This window comes from Hordeum vulgare, chromosome 7H, assembly GCF_904849725.1.
Source record: "Hordeum vulgare subsp. vulgare chromosome 7H, MorexV3_pseudomolecules_assembly, whole genome shotgun sequence".
In the NCBI taxonomy this organism is placed as follows: Eukaryota; Viridiplantae; Streptophyta; class Magnoliopsida; order Poales; family Poaceae; genus Hordeum; species Hordeum vulgare.
In genome coordinates, this window is record NC_058524.1 from 273418396 (window position 1) to 273435457 (window position 17062).

Sequence of the window (17062 nt, forward strand, 5' to 3'; positions counted from 1 at the left end):
TGGCCAGCGGAAAATTAACGCACTACTGAATGATTATACTGGACTGTATGTTTTGCGACTCGCCCTTAAGACCCGTGTACTCTTGGTGAGTCAATCCAAGTATTGGACCCTGAACTCCCATGGTTAAAACATTGAGGTACTTGCCAGAGCGAGCATACGGAAAATAGAAAAACCATGGGTTCACTGAACCTGCTTCACTAAAGCTTGAATTGAGCCTGATCAGCCAGTCTAAACACGTAAAGGTTTTTGCAAAAACCTCCTTGGCTATGATTAGAGCCTTGAAAGCCCATCTACCCGCCGTGACTCACAAAGCCGGCTCATTTTACACCTTATATGGTGACTATGTTTTCAAGCAGAAGATTCAACAACAAAGACTAAACGCATCCAAAGAGGTGGTGGTCAAAGCGAGAGTATAACACTTCTTCAACTCGCCCAATCAAGGAGACTTCTATTACAAAGGTAATGTCATGAAAATTCAAATATTTAGTGCATAGACAAAAGCAGTTGTTGGGCACGTTCCGAAGCAACGGTTACATGGCTTGTTAAGTGAAAGTGCGTTATATCGACTAGAGAGGGGGGGGGGTGAACAGGAGATTTTTAGAATTTCATCATCGAGGAAATCCCTTTTGAGGAAATTCCTCACTAATGACTAACTTGCAACGGAACAGCAAAGGATTAGAGGTGCAAAGTATCACTACAACAGTTTTCAAGATGAGGAATATGAAAAACAGTTTGCATAGTACGCAGGCACAAAGTAAGCAGGTGATGATTAACTCGCTTCAAGAATTTTAGGTTGAGGAAATTTAGAGAAAGTCTTTAGCAGATTCTTCAAACAGAGACAATGAAAATCTTCAACATACAATATTGAGGAATTTAAAGAGTTGACAAAATAGAACCCGTTTCACAGTGAAGACAATGGTTGATGACCCAGTTCCAACTGCTGTGACAGTTGTACGTCTGGTTTGGAGCGGTTTGATATTGAAAGCAAAGGACACACAGTCCCGGGACACATAGTCCCTACCGTATTCTCCTTGAGCTAAGAACACACAATCCTCGTCCAACACTTGTGGTAAGTGTTCAGGGCAGACTTCCAAACCCTCACAAACTTGGTCACCCGGTGATCCACAATTGACTGCTGGATTGCTCTAGACCATGACGCCTAACCGTCTGGAGGATGCACATTCCTCAAAGGTAAAAGGCTTCAGTCCCACACAGGAACAAATTCTTCAGTGATGCTCAATCACTTGGTTTTTGGTTTGTGGTTTGGTGTTTGGGGTATTTCCTCACTGATGATTTACTCTCGAAGACTCTGAGGAATTTGGGTTGCTCTTATGACAAGTGTCAGTTTCTAACAGAGCAGCCAACCAGCTAATGGTTGTGGGGGCGACTATTTATACCCTAGGAGCATCCCAACATGATTTGACATTAATGCCCTTAAATAATATGACCGTTGGTGCGGATAAGATCGGTGATGTCGCGCGAATTGCGGCAACGGTCGGGACCCTCAACTGTGAGAGTCCTCATGTCTCTCATATTCCTCACTTGAGGCTTTTGGGAGGATTAGGCTTTGGTTGAGCATCATGAGGAAATTCATTCCAAAGTGTTGCCTCGACCCCTTTAACAGTATGGTGTTCCTATGACTCAAGAGTGAAGAAAATGAAACAGAAAGAATAAATCTTCATGCCACCGAATTCCTCATCTTCAATATCTTCATGAGAAATATCAATTTCATCGCAATTTCTTCGCGATCAAAGTCTTTAGCAGAAGACCAATTTCTTCAGCCGAAGATATAAATTTTTAGGGGTCGATATTCATCGTATATTTCAAACTCCTCAGCGACTTATAGATCCTGTGTACACTCATGAACACATTAGATACTTAACCTATAAGTCTTCAAACCACCAAAATCACTAAGGGGCACTAGATGCACTTAGAATCTCCCCCTTTTTGGTGGTTGATGAAAATTAGGTTAAGTCTTGAACGGGGATAAAAATATGAAGTGTAAATACTCATTTTGAGGAATTTGAAATCAAGATATAGAGAGACTCCCCCTGAAGATGTGCATATCTTGAGGATTTTGCTTCTCACAGCAAATGCACATTGATGATTTATATCATGGAGATCTCCCCCTGAGTCTTGTAAATTATGCATACATATGACATATAATATGAAGAATTTGAGAATGCATGATGACAAATGGTATCTGACGAATTTCAACATGCGTGGATTAATATTTTGAGGAATAAGAATACGATGAAAAACGTTCAAAAGCGTTAGAGTACCATCAGGCTTAAGTTACAACTCATTACATAAAACACTTTAGAAGAACCAAGAGTTTGTAACTTAATAATGTTCATAAGCCCCAAAATATATCCCGCGTGAACACTAACTCTCAGATTCCCCCCCCCCTTTGTCATCAAGTGACGAAAAGGGACAAAGCTACTAACACCCCGTGAAGACTTTCACTTCTTGGCAGTTGAGGAAGACGCGTGAGGATTCTTGGGTGCGGGCTTCCTCCTTGGACCAGTGGCAGTGTCTTCTTGGTCTTCATCAGGTTCTGCAGTGTGGAATGAAGAAAATGAACTGTCCTCAAGGTCTGGAACTGGAATTGGCTTGAATTTCTTCTTTGGTGGCCATGACCAGTCAAAGTCTTGTGTAAACTCCAATTCATTAAGTTCTTCTTGAGTCTTCAAATGAGGCAGTGTGGCCCAGGTGCGATAAAAAACCTCAAGAAGATAGTGGTGATTAATCTTCACTGCATTCTGAGTTTCATTGAGGGTGTTCACAATGGCACCGAATTGGTGTTTGACCATTTGTGATTGCGATCGACCTTCTGATGAAGACTGAGGAGTAGCTCTTTGTTAGTCATCACCCTTGGCGCAACTGGGCTAGGCGGCTCTTGAGTTTTAGTATCATCCCATGAAGAATATGCATCTGGTTCACGAAACTGGCTATCAAGGGGCCGACTTCCTTCATCGATCACAGACTTGCCTTTTCCTTCAACTGGCTCAAAATTCTTCTTGTTGACTCTGATCGGAGGCATATATCCAATGTGATTATTGTAATCAGCATGACAGTTGATGCCTGACCTGCGTCTGATGAATCTCATGATCCATGGAGCGTAAATCTTCAGGTCGAAGGGTGACATAGCATTGTCAGCCAGAGTCCTCAGGAACAAGTCGTGAAGGTTTATGGGGATGCCATGGATGATGTTGAAGAGGATATTCTTCATGATGCCTACAACATCTTCTTCATCATCATGGCCCTTGATTGGAGCAATGACACTGCACAGAATCCTGTAGACAGTCTTGGGTTCATACTTTAGATCTTGGACCAGAAAAGTCGTTCTTGGTGGTTGATCCTTGGCCAAAGGCTTCATGAGGATTTCCATCAGCTTATTGGGCAATTCCCTTTCATCATACATCTTCACAGCATGTTCTGAAGGAATTGAAACAAGAAGTACTCACAGTAGCTCATTTGCAGGGGCCTTGTAGTGTGTGTGCTGCGTCATCCAATCCAGTACCCAAGTGTTGATATCTGTTGGATCTCCAGAGATGTGCAAAGTTGTATAGAATTGAAGAACGTTGTCACTGTTCTAATCACAGATATCAGTGCAAAGTGGCAGCAGTACGGCTTCATGAAGAACATTGAGGACTGGGGCGAAGCAAGGAATTTCTTCTAACTCAACATGAGGAATATGCCTGTGCTGAAATATTTTGTTTCTTCCATAGAGCACAGATGCATAATAGTTGAGATGAGTCCTTGTCCAAAACTTCCTTTGCCTGATGCAAAGCTTGTCATAAGGATTGTCACCGATGAAATACATGCGTTCTTCATAGAACGCCTCCTTCTGAAACTTTGGCCTCTTTGAGAAAGGCTGATTTTGCTACTTCTCTTGAGGAGATACGATCATGGCAGTCTCCGTGTTGACAACCACAATAGAAGTTTTTGTGTTGGGCGCAGGAGCATTTTCTTCAGTATTTTCCTCAGGTTGAGGAATTTCATCAGCCCGTGCCTCAGGTTGAGGGTTTTGCTCAGGGTGAGAATTTTCTTCAGCCTGAACCTCAGGTTGAGGGTCTTGCTCAGGATTAGGATTTTCCTCGGGCTGAGGATCTTATCCTTGGTTTTCCTCAGCTTGAGGAATTTGCTTGGAGGAGGAGCCAAATTCTTCAGCTGTTGCAGGTCATCCTTGAGTAGGTTCTTCAGGAGGAATGAATATTTTAGGAATATCATCAATTTGAATTTCCTCATCTGTGTGTTCCTCAGACTCAGCATTTTTCACTTCCTCATTAGTCAAATTCTCCTTATCTTCGCTTTCAAAGGGAATCATAGTGTAGGATGGAGCTATCTTGAGAGGCACAACATCCAAAGGAGCATTTTCATCAAGAGATTTGAGGCGCTTGGCCTCTGATGATTCTAGGGTTGAAGCTTTTCTTTTCTTTGCTTCTTTTTCTGCAACCCTGGTTTTCTTCACGTATGATGTAGACGGAGTCATTTTCTTCACCTTTGAGGATTTTGGTGTAGGTATTTTCTCTTCAGGAGGCGGAGCAGTATCCGTCCTCGCAGTTTCCTCAGCTGAAGCATTTTCTTCAGCTGGAGCAGATTCATCAGCTGGCTTAGATGCATTAGCTGGAATATCCTTAGCTATTTCCTCAATAGCTGGAGCACCAACACGACTTTCTTGAGGCATTTCCTCAGCATGGGTTGCTTGTTTTTCATATTCCTGTGTGTGCTGAACAGAATAGCTAGGCTTAGACTGCTCAGGCTGCTGTGGTTTTGCTGGAGGAGCAGCCTTCTTGTTGTAATCATCAACGACATTGGTTGCAAACTTGATGAAATTGGTCTTGAGACTTTGACGATAAGATAGTTTGGTATACTTGTCAGTCAAAGTCTTCAGTTCTGCCTAGGTTAACACAAGAGCATTAGGCGTCAGGCTGAGGAGATTCTGTCTGAGGAATTTCTCTTTCTTCAGCTTTGCAGCCTTTGCTTCTTTGGCTTGCGTCTCCTTCCATTTGGCCTCATTGATGAATGTGGCCACCATATGGCTGATACTCGGGGGAAGCTTCAAGTCATGAATGGGTGTGTTAGGGTCATCATACCAGACATTGATGTAGTCCAACAAGACTTTTGGGTCCATGGCAAGAGGAATGGCGCTGCCTGAAGCTTGAGCGACCCGTTCCTGCTTGTTTCTGATGATGGCTTCTACTATTTGATCATCATATTCATCACTTTCTTCTGATGCAGAAGGGACTTTGATTACTTTGCTTGGGCTGGGTCTGTTTGCTCTTCCAGCAGTCATCTTAGTCTTCAACGGTGCTGGTGAAGACTTTCTCCGAGCTCGTGGCAGATGGAACAGAGGAGCTGGAGATAGCAGGTTGTTGTTTGACAATCTGCTTGTGTTCAGGCTTTGAAGCCTGTGTTTTTGTTGAGGGTTTTGGCGCACACGCAGGCGCAACCTTTTGAAGCAATTGCTCTTTAGGCTTTGAAGCCTTTGATTTCTGTGGCACATGCTTCACTTAAGGAATGGCCGTGCCTGAAGTTTCAACAGCTGAGGAGGTGGCAGCAGCACCAACAGCAGATTCTTCATTGAATTTCCTCACAGCAGCTTCTGCTTGCTTCTGAAGCTTTGACAAGTGTTTGTCCTTTTCCTTAGGATAATCATCAATAGTCTTGAGGCTTGAAGGATGAGCATTATGATGATCCTCGAGAGGAGGCCTTTTTCCAGGTGGCTTAAGAGCGAATTTCTTTGCGTACTTTGGAGTGACGAAGCGCTATTCCTTCCACTCCTTAGCCCACCTGAGTTCTATGTTTTGGAGCCTAATTTTCCTCTTAGGCATTGGTTCTTGCTCATCTGGTGTGCAATAGTCCAGGTATATATATCCTTAGGGATATCAATGGCAGTGTTTTTTTCGAGTTTCTTGCCACCCTTTTGCTTCCTGTCATCTTCCATTTTCTTCAGCTGAGGCTTTTGCTGAGGAATTTGAGCTCTTGAGGATTCTAATGACACTAGCAGATTTTCTTCAAGAAACGCTGCAAATGAGTTAAATTGATGAGAACCTAGAGATTTATCACCTGACATTTTTGTACCTATGAACAGAGTATGGGTGCGAGGAATTTGGAGGGGTCATATGCGTTCTCAGATTTGAAGAAATTGAAAAAATTTAAAGTTGAGGAATTTGACAAGTGGGTTGAGGAATTTGTCTAAGCACTCTGATCTTGGGTTCCAGAGTTGTACAGATTCGAAAATTTGCACAATTGAGGAATCACGTGAAGAATTTTAGTTGCTTAGTGAAATTCATCAAGTGGTTGAGGAATAAGCAGTGTTTGAGGAATAGAGACTGATAGACACTGAGGAAAACAGATTCCACGAATCTAAGGTAAAATAGTAGATTGAAAGTGACTGTAAAAATAGGGTTTTATTTACCCTATATAGCAAGCACGAAGAACAGAAGAAGTAGCAGTAGATGCTCTTCGGTGCGAGTCCACTGCGCCCTAACTTGGCGGCAGAAGACGGCTACGACGGCGGCGGACGAAGAAGTTCCGGTTCCGGCGTGATTTCGGCGACGGAGAGGTCGAGGCAGTGAAGGTGTTCCTCGCCGGCGACGAAACTTCTAGCGGTGGCGCTAGGTCTTTGCTGTAGCGGAGAGAAGGTCGAGAGAGAACGAAGAGTTTTGACCGGAGGGGGTAAGGACGTATTTATAGCTCAAGTGAAAACTATCCGGCCGATTCTTTCGAATCGAACTGCCCTTGCCCTTTCGTCTCCGCATGACATGTGTAGCCAGAGTTTAAAGCGGTGGAGATCGTGCTTATCTGATCGTGGGAAATGGGGTTCAATTATTGTATAACAATATAAAAAACAATTTTGAGGATTTGAGGATTTTGTCGCAAAATCATCAGCTGACAAGGACGCAGTGAGGATTTTGAACAAAGTTTCAAGTAGAACGCATATGAAGAATTGAATAGACTGGGTCGGTATAGCATAGAGGGGAGTAGAGTCCGATCAGAATCGCTTAGATGAAATATCAAGTTGAAGAAATAGCTATAAGTGAATGCTGTTGAGTACTTTGAAATCACAGTTTATATATATATCTAGGAAAATGAAAATCATCAAGTGTTTTGAAGATTTTGAGTAACTTGAGGATTTTGTGACAAAGTGTCATGTTGATGAATTTCAATTTTTTTTGTTTTTTTTAATTTTTTTTTGAAGAAAATCGACTTTGAGGAAAATCAGCTTGAGGAAAAACAACTTTGAAGAAAATCAACTTGAGGAATTTCAAAGTTGGGTGGTGGCGTGACCCACCGTATAAGAATGATGATTTCACGCACCGTGTACAATTGTCGTAGGGCCCTGAGAACCAAATTCTTCATTAATTTCCTCACACTAAGAGTGATATTCATCATTGGTTGAAGAAAATTGATTCTTCATGTGTTGCACATCTTAGTCATCAATTTTGCATAAGTGTTAGTATGTGTGCATGTTTTTACAAAACATTTGAAGATTCTAAGATATTTAGCTCACATCGCAACTTGCAAAACCTTTTCTCATGCAAGGGAGTAGTGAAGATATCTGCTAGTTGATCGTCAGTTTTCACATGGTCGATGAGGATATTGCCCTTGAGGACATGGTCCCGAAGAAAATGATGATGAATCTGGATGTGCTTAGTCTTCGAGTGCTGTACTGGGTTGTATGCAATCTTGATTCCACTGTCATTGCAGCAGTAGAGAGGCACATTCTTCATGTTGATGCCGTAGTCCTTGAGGGTTTGCTTCATCCATAGCAATTGAGCACAACATGAACCAGCAGCAATGTACTCAGCTTCTGCAGTGGAGAGAGAAACACAGTTTTGCTTCTTTGAGGACCAGCAGACTAATGATCTTCCGAGGAAAGACATGTGCCAGAAGTTGACTTGCGATCCACACGGTCACCAACATAGTCAGAATCAGAATATCCAACAAGATGAAGATTTGAGCCCTTGGGGTACCATAATCCTAGTGTTGGTGTGTGAGCTAAGTATCGAAGAATATGCTTCACAGCCTTATGGTGTGATTCCTTCGGTTTCGCTTGAAAACGTGCACACATGCAAACACTAGGCATTATATCTAGCCTAGATGCACACAAATACAGTAAAGAGCCAATCATGGAGCGGTATACCAGCTGATCGAATTCATTACAATTTTCGTCAGTGTAGAGGTGGCCGTTGGTAGGCATGGGAGTCTTGGCACCTTTGCATTCATGCATGTCGAATGTCCTCAGAACATCCTTGAGGTATTTCTCCTATGATATGAAGATGCCATTGCGTTGTTGACGAATTTGAAGACCTAAGAAGAATTTCAGCTACCCCATCATAGACATGTGATATTCTTCACTCATCATGTGAGCAAATTCATCACTGTAACGTTTGTCAGTACAGCCAAATATGATGTCATCGACATATATCTGGCACACAAATAGTTCATTATCATAAGATTTTGTGAATAGAGTTGGATCGAGTGAACCAGGTTTGAAGCCTTTCTTCATGACGAATTCCTTCAATGTATCGTACCACGCCCGAGGGGCTTGCTTGAGACCATAGAGCGCCTTTTTGAGTCTGAAGACTTTGTCTGGATTCTTTGGATCCTCAAAACCTGGGGGCTGAGCAACATATACTTCTTCCTCAAGCTTACCATTGAGGAATCCACTTTTCACATCCATTTGATATAAGATAATGTTATGATGATTTGCATAGGCAAGTTGTATTCGAATAGCTTCAAGTCTAGCAACAGGTGCAGAAGTTTCATCGAAATCAAGTCCTTCAACCTATGTGTAGCCTTGGGCTACAAGTCATGCCTTATTCCTCACCACTTGACCATCCTCATCTTGCTTGTTTCATAAAATCCACTTGGTGCCGATGGTATTCTGCTTGCGAGGATCTGGTCTTTTGATGAGCTCCCACACGTCATTTAGCTTGAATTGAATAAGTTCCTCTTGCATGGCTTGAATCCACTCAGGTTCCATGAAAGCCTTAGCAACTTTTGAAGGTTTTGTGATAGACACAAAGGAAGAATGCCCACAAAATTTAACTAAGTGTGAAGCTTTTGAGTGAGTGAGAGGACCTGGTGCGTTGATGTCATCGAGGATTTTGTCAAGTTCTACTTCATTTGCAATCCACGGATGATCTGGTTGAGGATTTCGTCTCGGCTAAGGAATTGGTTCTGGAGCAATTTCCTCAGGAGCATCTTCTTGATTTTCATCAGTGTTGGGAATAATTTCTTCAGCAATTTCCTCAGTAGGAACAATGTCTTCAGTAGCTTTGAGCTTTACTGCTTCCTCAGGAGACAGCTTATCTGGATCAGGAGGGAATTGCTCTCTTTGTGAGCCATTAGTTTCATCGTACCGCACATCTACAGTTTCAACAACCTTGTTGTGATAGGTGTTGAAGACTCAGTAGGTGTGCGAGTCCTTTCCGTAACCAAGCATAAAACTCTCATGTGCCTTAGGTGCAAACTTTGAGCTATGTTGAGGATCTCTAATCCAGCATTTTGCACCGAAGACTTTGAAATAACTTACATTGGGTTTCTTGTCAGTGAGGAGTTCATATGAGGTTTCCTTGTGGAATTTGTGAAGATATACCCTGTTGATGATACGGCAAGCAGTGTTGATTGCTTCAGGCCAGAAACGACGAGGAGTTTGATATTCTTCAAGCATGGTTCGTGCCATTTCAACCAGAGTCATGTTCTTTCTTTTGGCGACGCCATTCTGTTGAGGAGTATAAGGAGCAGACAATTCGTGAGTAATACCAAGTTCATCAAGACCAGTGTTTTTGAATTCTGTTTGATTATCACTCCTCATGTGTTTGATCTTGACGCCGAAGTTCGTTGAGGCCCTTGAGGAAAATCGTTTGAAGACTTCATGCACTTCATTTTATACAAAATTATATGCACCCAAGTATATCTTGAGCAATCATCAACTATAACAAAGCCATATAAATATGCAACATTTTATTAGAGTGGCATAATGAGTAGGTACAAATAAATCCATGTGAAGCAATTCAAATGGACGAGTAGTAATCATGATAGTCTTTGATGGGTGTTTGGATCTGGTCATTTTTCCAGACTCACAAGCACCGCAGAGATGGTCTTTGAGGAATTTGACTGATTCGATACCAATGACGTGCTTCTTCTTCGCCAGCGTGTGCAGATTCCTCATGCGTGCATGACCAAATCTTCGATGCCACATCCACCCTTCTGAGGTTTTTGCTAGTAAGCAAGTGGCTGGTTGAGGACATGTAGAGAAATCAATAATATACAAATCCCCTCTTCTAACACCTTCGAAGACTTTGGATTTGTCAGATTCCATGATGAAAACACATCTATATTTTCCAAAGATAACAACCATATCAAGATCACAAAGCATTGAGACTGACATGAGGTTAAACCCAAGGGATTCAACAAGCATCACTTTGTCCATGTGCCTGTCCTTGAAAATAACCACTTTGCAAGTCCCAATACCTTGCTTTTACCTTTGTCAGCATAAGTGATTCGCTTCAGGGGTGATGGAGTCATTGGCATATTCATCAACAAGCTTTTTTACCAGTGATGTGGTGTGTGCAGCCACTATCAAGGAGCCACTCAGTACTCTTGGGTTTCTCATCCTGCAGATGAATTAGTACAGCTTACCATCTCATATGCTTTAGACTTGAAGAGTATGATATCAATTTCATCTGATAGGAATATCATCATAAACAGTAATTATGAGGACGTGTGAAATGTTTTTCATTTCATCAATGTGAGCTTGCGTCCTATCAAGCATTTTCCTCAGGTCTCCAGCAAATTTTCAGATGATTATTTTCATCTGGAGACCTGACCTGCAGAAGTGATTAGTTCAATTTCTTCACCACCCAGATCTGAAGGGGTGGCAAAGAATTCATCATCCTGCGAGCACCATATGAGAAAGGGGGCATTGAAGCTAATGCACTTCTCTTAATAGTAGGGGGGTTAAAGTACTCAAATGAATATGCAGAGAATTTCTTTGAGGATTTATGAACATAATGATTTGAAGAATAATGTTCATATTCATATTCCTTGTAATTTCCCTGCATGTTAGAAGCATTAGCATGGGTACGAGCATAGTTTTGCCCTGTTGAGGATTTTGATCCTCTTGAAGACTTTGGTCTTCGTGAGGAATTTGACCTGGGGTTCAAATTCTTCACAGGTGGTGTCATGAGGACATTCACCTGAAGATTTTCAAGGCAACTTTTGGGGACCCAAATTTTCCTCAGGGGTGGTCCATTCCTGGAGTTAATTCCAACATATCAAGCAAATACTTCACCAAATTGATTTTTGAACAGTTTGTAGTTGGAGTCAAATGACTCATCTGAGGAATAGGATAATTCACATGCAAATCCTATTAGATTGGATGGATCAACAGGAGGCCCTTTAGCAGCAACCCATGAGGTTTTGGGATACTACTCAGGTTTCCAGTATGATCCATCATCATTCAATTTTCTCTCAAAGGCAATTCCTTCTTTCCTCGGGTTCCTGTTCAAAATCTGCTTTTTGAGCACATCACAAAGGGTTTGGTGCCCTTTGATACTTTTGTACATGCCTGTCACATACAATTCCTTCAGCCTTGCATTTTCATCAGTAACATTTGTGGTTTCCTCAAGTGAGGACTTTGATACCACAGCAGCAGTTGAGGAATTTGTAGCAATAGAAGAATTTGATGATTCTCGTGAAGAATTAGCAGTTTCACGTTCAATGCATTTAAGACACGGAGGAATGAATTCAACTTGAGCGGTACTGATCTGTTGAGCGAGTAATGAATCATTTTCCATACGAAGATCATCATGAGAAGTCCCCAGCTTCTCAAGATCAAGTTTCCTTTGAAGAAATTCATAGGAAAGTTCTCATGATCAGCGAGGAGTGTGCCATGACAATCTTGAAGATTATGGAATATGGACTGAAGACTTTTCATATCTTCAGTGAGGATAAGATTCATTTCATCATTCAACATGTCATCGCTTCTATCTAGCAGTTTCTGAAGCTTTTCGAGGGTAGTTTGTTGTTTAGTAGCAATTATAACAAGTTTACTGTAACTGGGTTTTTATAATCATCAGGTTCACAGTCACTTGAATCAGAGGAGGAAGCATCATTCGGTACCTTTGAACCTTTTGCCATGAAGCAATAGGTTGGAGCGAAGTCATCAGCATAGTCATCAGTGAAGATGGTGTTATCATTTTCTTCAAGGTTGAAGATTGACTTGCTGATGAATGTGGTTGCAAGTACAAGACTAGCCTGTCCAGATTCCGAGTCTTCGTCAGAACCCTCCTCTTCATCACATTCCTCGGATTCTGCCTCAGAATCCATTTCCTTGCCAATAAGTGCCCGAGCCTTTCTGAAACTAGTCTTCTTGTGCGATGAGGACTTTGAGGATGAGGATTTTGAAGATTTCTTCTTTTTCTTCGAGTCATCTGAACTTTCATCCTTGTATTTCTTCTTCTTTGATTCCTTCACCCAACGAGGACAATCAGCAATGTAGTGACTGGATTTCTTGCATTTGTGGAAGGTTCTTTTCTTGTAGTCCTCAGATGAAGATTCTGATTTCCTCATATCTCTCCTTGAAGATTTACCAAATTGACCACGTCTTGTAAACTTCTGGAATTTCCTCACGAGCATTGCAAGCTCGTGTCCAAATTCTTTAGGATCACCAATGCTGACATCCGAGTCTTATTCTTCGGATGAGGAAATTGATTTGGCCTTCAGTGCACGAGGTCTAGAATAGCTTGGTCCATATAGATCTCTCTTTTCTTCTTGTTGGAATTCATGAGTATTGAGTCTTTCAAGTATATCAGCAGGATCAAGCATCTTGTAGTCTGGTCTTTCTTGAATCATCAGAACTAAAGTATCAAATGAAGAATCCAAAGATCTTAGCAGTTTCTTCACAACTTCATGGTCAGTAATGTCTCGAGCTCCGAGTGCTTGCAGTTCATTTGATATGTCAGTGAGGCGATCAAAGGTATCTTGGCAGCTTTCATTGTCAAGCCTCTTGAAGCGATTGAAGAGATTGCGAAGAACATCAACACGGGAATCACGCTGGGTTGATACTCCTTCATTTACTTTGGACAACCTTTCCCAGATTAATTTTGCTGATCCCAAAGCGCTCACTCTGCCATACTGACCTTTGCTCAGATGGCCACAAATGATATTCTTCGCATGAGAATCAAGTTGCTTGAATTTCTTCACATCAGCGGCAGAGACAGTAGCAGTTATGATAGGGACACCATGTTCCACAATATAACACAGATCATTGTCAATAGCTTGCAGATGCATTTGCATCTTGGTCTTCTAGAAGGGAAAGTCCTTTCCTTCGAAAGTAGGACATCCTGTAGTAACCTTGATCATGCCTGCAGTCGACATAACTAAAACTCTAGGTGGTTAAACTAAAATCACACAGAACAAGGGAGTACCTTGCTCTGATGCCAATTGAAAGTGCGTTATATCGACTAGAGCTGGGTGAATAGGAGATTTTTAGAATTTCATCACTTAGGAAATTCCTTTTGGGGAAATTCCTCACTGATGACTAACTTGCAGCGGAACAACAAAGGATCAGAGGTGCAAAGTATCGCTACAGTAGTTTTCAAGATGAGGAATATGAAAAATAGTTTGCATAGTACGCATGCATAGAGTAAGCAGGTGATGATTAATTCGCTTGAAGAATTTGAGGTTGAGGAAATTCAGAGAAAGTCTTCAGAAAATTCTTCAAACAGAGACAATGAAAATCTTCAACATACAATATTGAGGAATTTAAAGAGTTGAAGAAATAGAACCCGTTTCATAGTTAAGACAATGGTTGATGACCGAGTTCCAACAGCTGTGATAGTTGTACGACTGGTTTGGAGTGGCTTGGTATTGAAACCAAAGGACACACAGTCCCGGGACACACAGTCCCTATCGTGTTCTCCTTGAGCTAAGAACACACAGTCCTCGCCCAACACTCGTGGTATGTCTTCAGGGCGGACTTCCAAACCCTCACAAACTTGGTCACCCGACGATCCACAATTGACTGCTAGATTGCTCTAGACCATGACGCCTAACCGTATGGAGGATGCACAGTCCTCATAGGTAAAAGGCTTCACTCCCACATAGGAACAAATTCTTCTGTGATGCTCAATCACTTGGTTTTTGGTTTGCGGTTTGGTGTTTGGGGTATTTCCTCACTGATGATTTACTCTCAAAGACTCTGAGGAATTTGGGTTGCTCTTATGACAAGTGTCAGTTTCTAACGGAGCAGCCAACCAGCTAATGGTTGTGGGGGCGGCTATTTATTGCCTGGGAGCATCCCAACATGATTTGACATTAGTGCCCTTAAATAATATGACCATTGGTGTGGATAAGATCGGTGATGTGGCGCGAATTGCGGCAACGGTCGGGACCCTCAACTGTGAGAGTCCTCATGTCTCTCATATTCCTCACTTGAGGCTTTTGGTAGGATTAGGCTTGGGTTGAGCATCATGAGGAAATTATTCCAATGTGTTACCTTGACCCCCTTTAACAGTACGGTGTTCCTGTGACTCAAGAGTGAAGAAAATGAAAATAGAAAGAATAAATCTTCACGCTTCAAAGTCTTCTGACTGATTTTGTTCAAGACACACCGAATTCCTCATCTTCAATATCTTCATGAAGAATATCAATTTCATGGCAATTTCTTCGTGATCAAAGTCTTCAGCAGAAGACCAATTTCTTCAGCCGAAGATATACATTTTTAGGGGTCGATATTCATCGTATATTTCAAACTCCTCAGCGACTTATAGATCCTGTGTACACTCATGAACACATTAGATACTTAACCTATAAGTCTTCAAACCACCAAAATCACTAAGGGGCACTAGATGCACTTACATTAAGGCCAGAGGTTTTCTATGTTACAACCCGGTGGCAAGATTTTGCCGGGTTCAATCTCTTCTCCAGTCTGAAGCTTCAAAGAGTCGCCACTTCTATGCCGCCGCCGGCTCATCCTGTGCTGAGGTTTCAGGGTCGTGGTTCTGGAAGTTATCCACATCCCACCTGTAATTGATTAAGGCGTGAAATTCATCTTCGTCCATTAAGATGGTTGACGAGTCAGCGTTAGGGGCAAAAAGAGGCTTACGGCAGTGAGGTGCTAAGTCCAAAGGCGCGAATTGGGAGTCGCCACGCGTTTCCCTTCATCATCAAAACTGGTTGATATTTCATAAGATCAAAGCTTTTAGCAAGGCGGCTTGCTGCAGGGCGAATGTCCTTTATGCTTTGCGCTTAGTCTTCTTCTGTGAATTCTGAACCGTCATCCTTATATTCAGGGAAGCCGCCAACTATTTCATCCGTCTTAAGTTCTGGAGCATAAGAGAGTGCTCGACTCATGTCCTCCATCACCCCCTTGTGCACGGATGATTTCCTTATTTCAGCAATATGCTGAGGGATAGTTGAGAGTCGCCTCAACATGTCTTTGATGTACTTTACTGTGTCTTTATATCCCCAAACAACCTTGACAATCAGCAAGCCACCAGCATAAAGTTGCTCCCTCAGAGTGTATATGGCCTTTAGCTTGAGAACTGAATCATCTTGTAGGTTGGCGGATCGAGGGCCTGTACAGGAACAAGTGAGATATAAGTCGCCATGTACTTTGTGTCCTTGGCAGTAGTGATAACAGGTTTAATGAAGGACTTACCAAAGATAGCGTTGGTCATTTTGGAGATGTGTTGACGTAGGCTATTCAATTCTGCTTTTACTTTTGCTAATTAACCCTCGGCTTTCTCTGCTCGTTTTACAAGGGCGGCTTGTTCTTCTGTGATTGGTTCCTTATAACTGAGGTATTTAGATATGACCTGTCCAAGTTCTGCCATTGTAGCCCGGAGTTTTTCCTCTAGTACGGCCCTGGCGTCTTTCTGGCATCCCAGGCTTTTTCTCATCTCACCTAAGGATGCGTCTGCTTGACTGATAGACTCCTACAAAGTCAAGCAAGAAAAATCAGTGACCTTAATATTATTTAGTTGCATTGAAGGTGGACAATCAAGTCTCAAGCATATTGCAAGCAATACACTCGACACTTGGGGGCTAATGTATCTGTTTTTCTAAAAGAGAGGTAAATTTGTAGTTTATTAAACAAGACCCGACTCATCTTCAAGAAGATGACCCAAACCTTGGGGGCTACCGGTTGAAGCTATTTCAACAAACAATTAAACAAGACCCGGCTCATCTTCAAGAAGATGCCCCGGCCCTTGGGGGCTACATGAGGATATATAAGGCAGGGTGTTCAGTAAATACCTCGTATCTTCTCTTCATCATATTCACTAAGCAGGCTTCAAAATCCCGGTTCGATGCGAGCCGATTCAGATATCCTACGTGAAGTTCTTCGAAGTTTAACTTCTCGATGCTTGGGAGGTCAAGACCAGATTTTTCCTTTCGTCATCTTGGTAGAGACGTCCCCGACAGTATGCTTCGCCAACATATTTCGGACAGGGGTTTTATGACATGTCCCAGTAATGACGACAACATCATATTCGGTTAGAGGACCCTTGGTTTACTTCATGGGACTTGGCGGCTTGAGTTTCTCTTTGTGACTCAGCTCCACTATCATGTCATAAGTTCTTGATGGAGTAACTTGGGCATCAGGAATGTTATTTGTGGTGGCGCCTTATGGAGGATCAGCAGAAGCCCTAATATATTCATCTGGGATATCAGGGACATGAGCATCTGCTTCATCTATTCCAGGCCTGTCAACATTTAGAGTTAACCTGCCCGTCTTCCGTTTCTTAGCTTGAGCTCTACAAAGATGAAAGGTTAAGACATAATCAAATTGACTATCATGAGAAAGAATGCATACAACAATTGATGTCATACCCTGGGAGACGAACAAGGAGTGGTAATTTGGAGGATGCTGAATCGCAAGATGAAGGAGGAGACACCTGTTATAGTTACAAGGTTGGATGAATACATGCAAGATTGTTCATAAAACTTGACAGGAAATGAGAAGGTACCTCAGTCCGGCGTTTGCGACCAGATGTTTTTTTAGATAAACCCGCCATAAGATCACCCGGAGAGCTACGGGTAC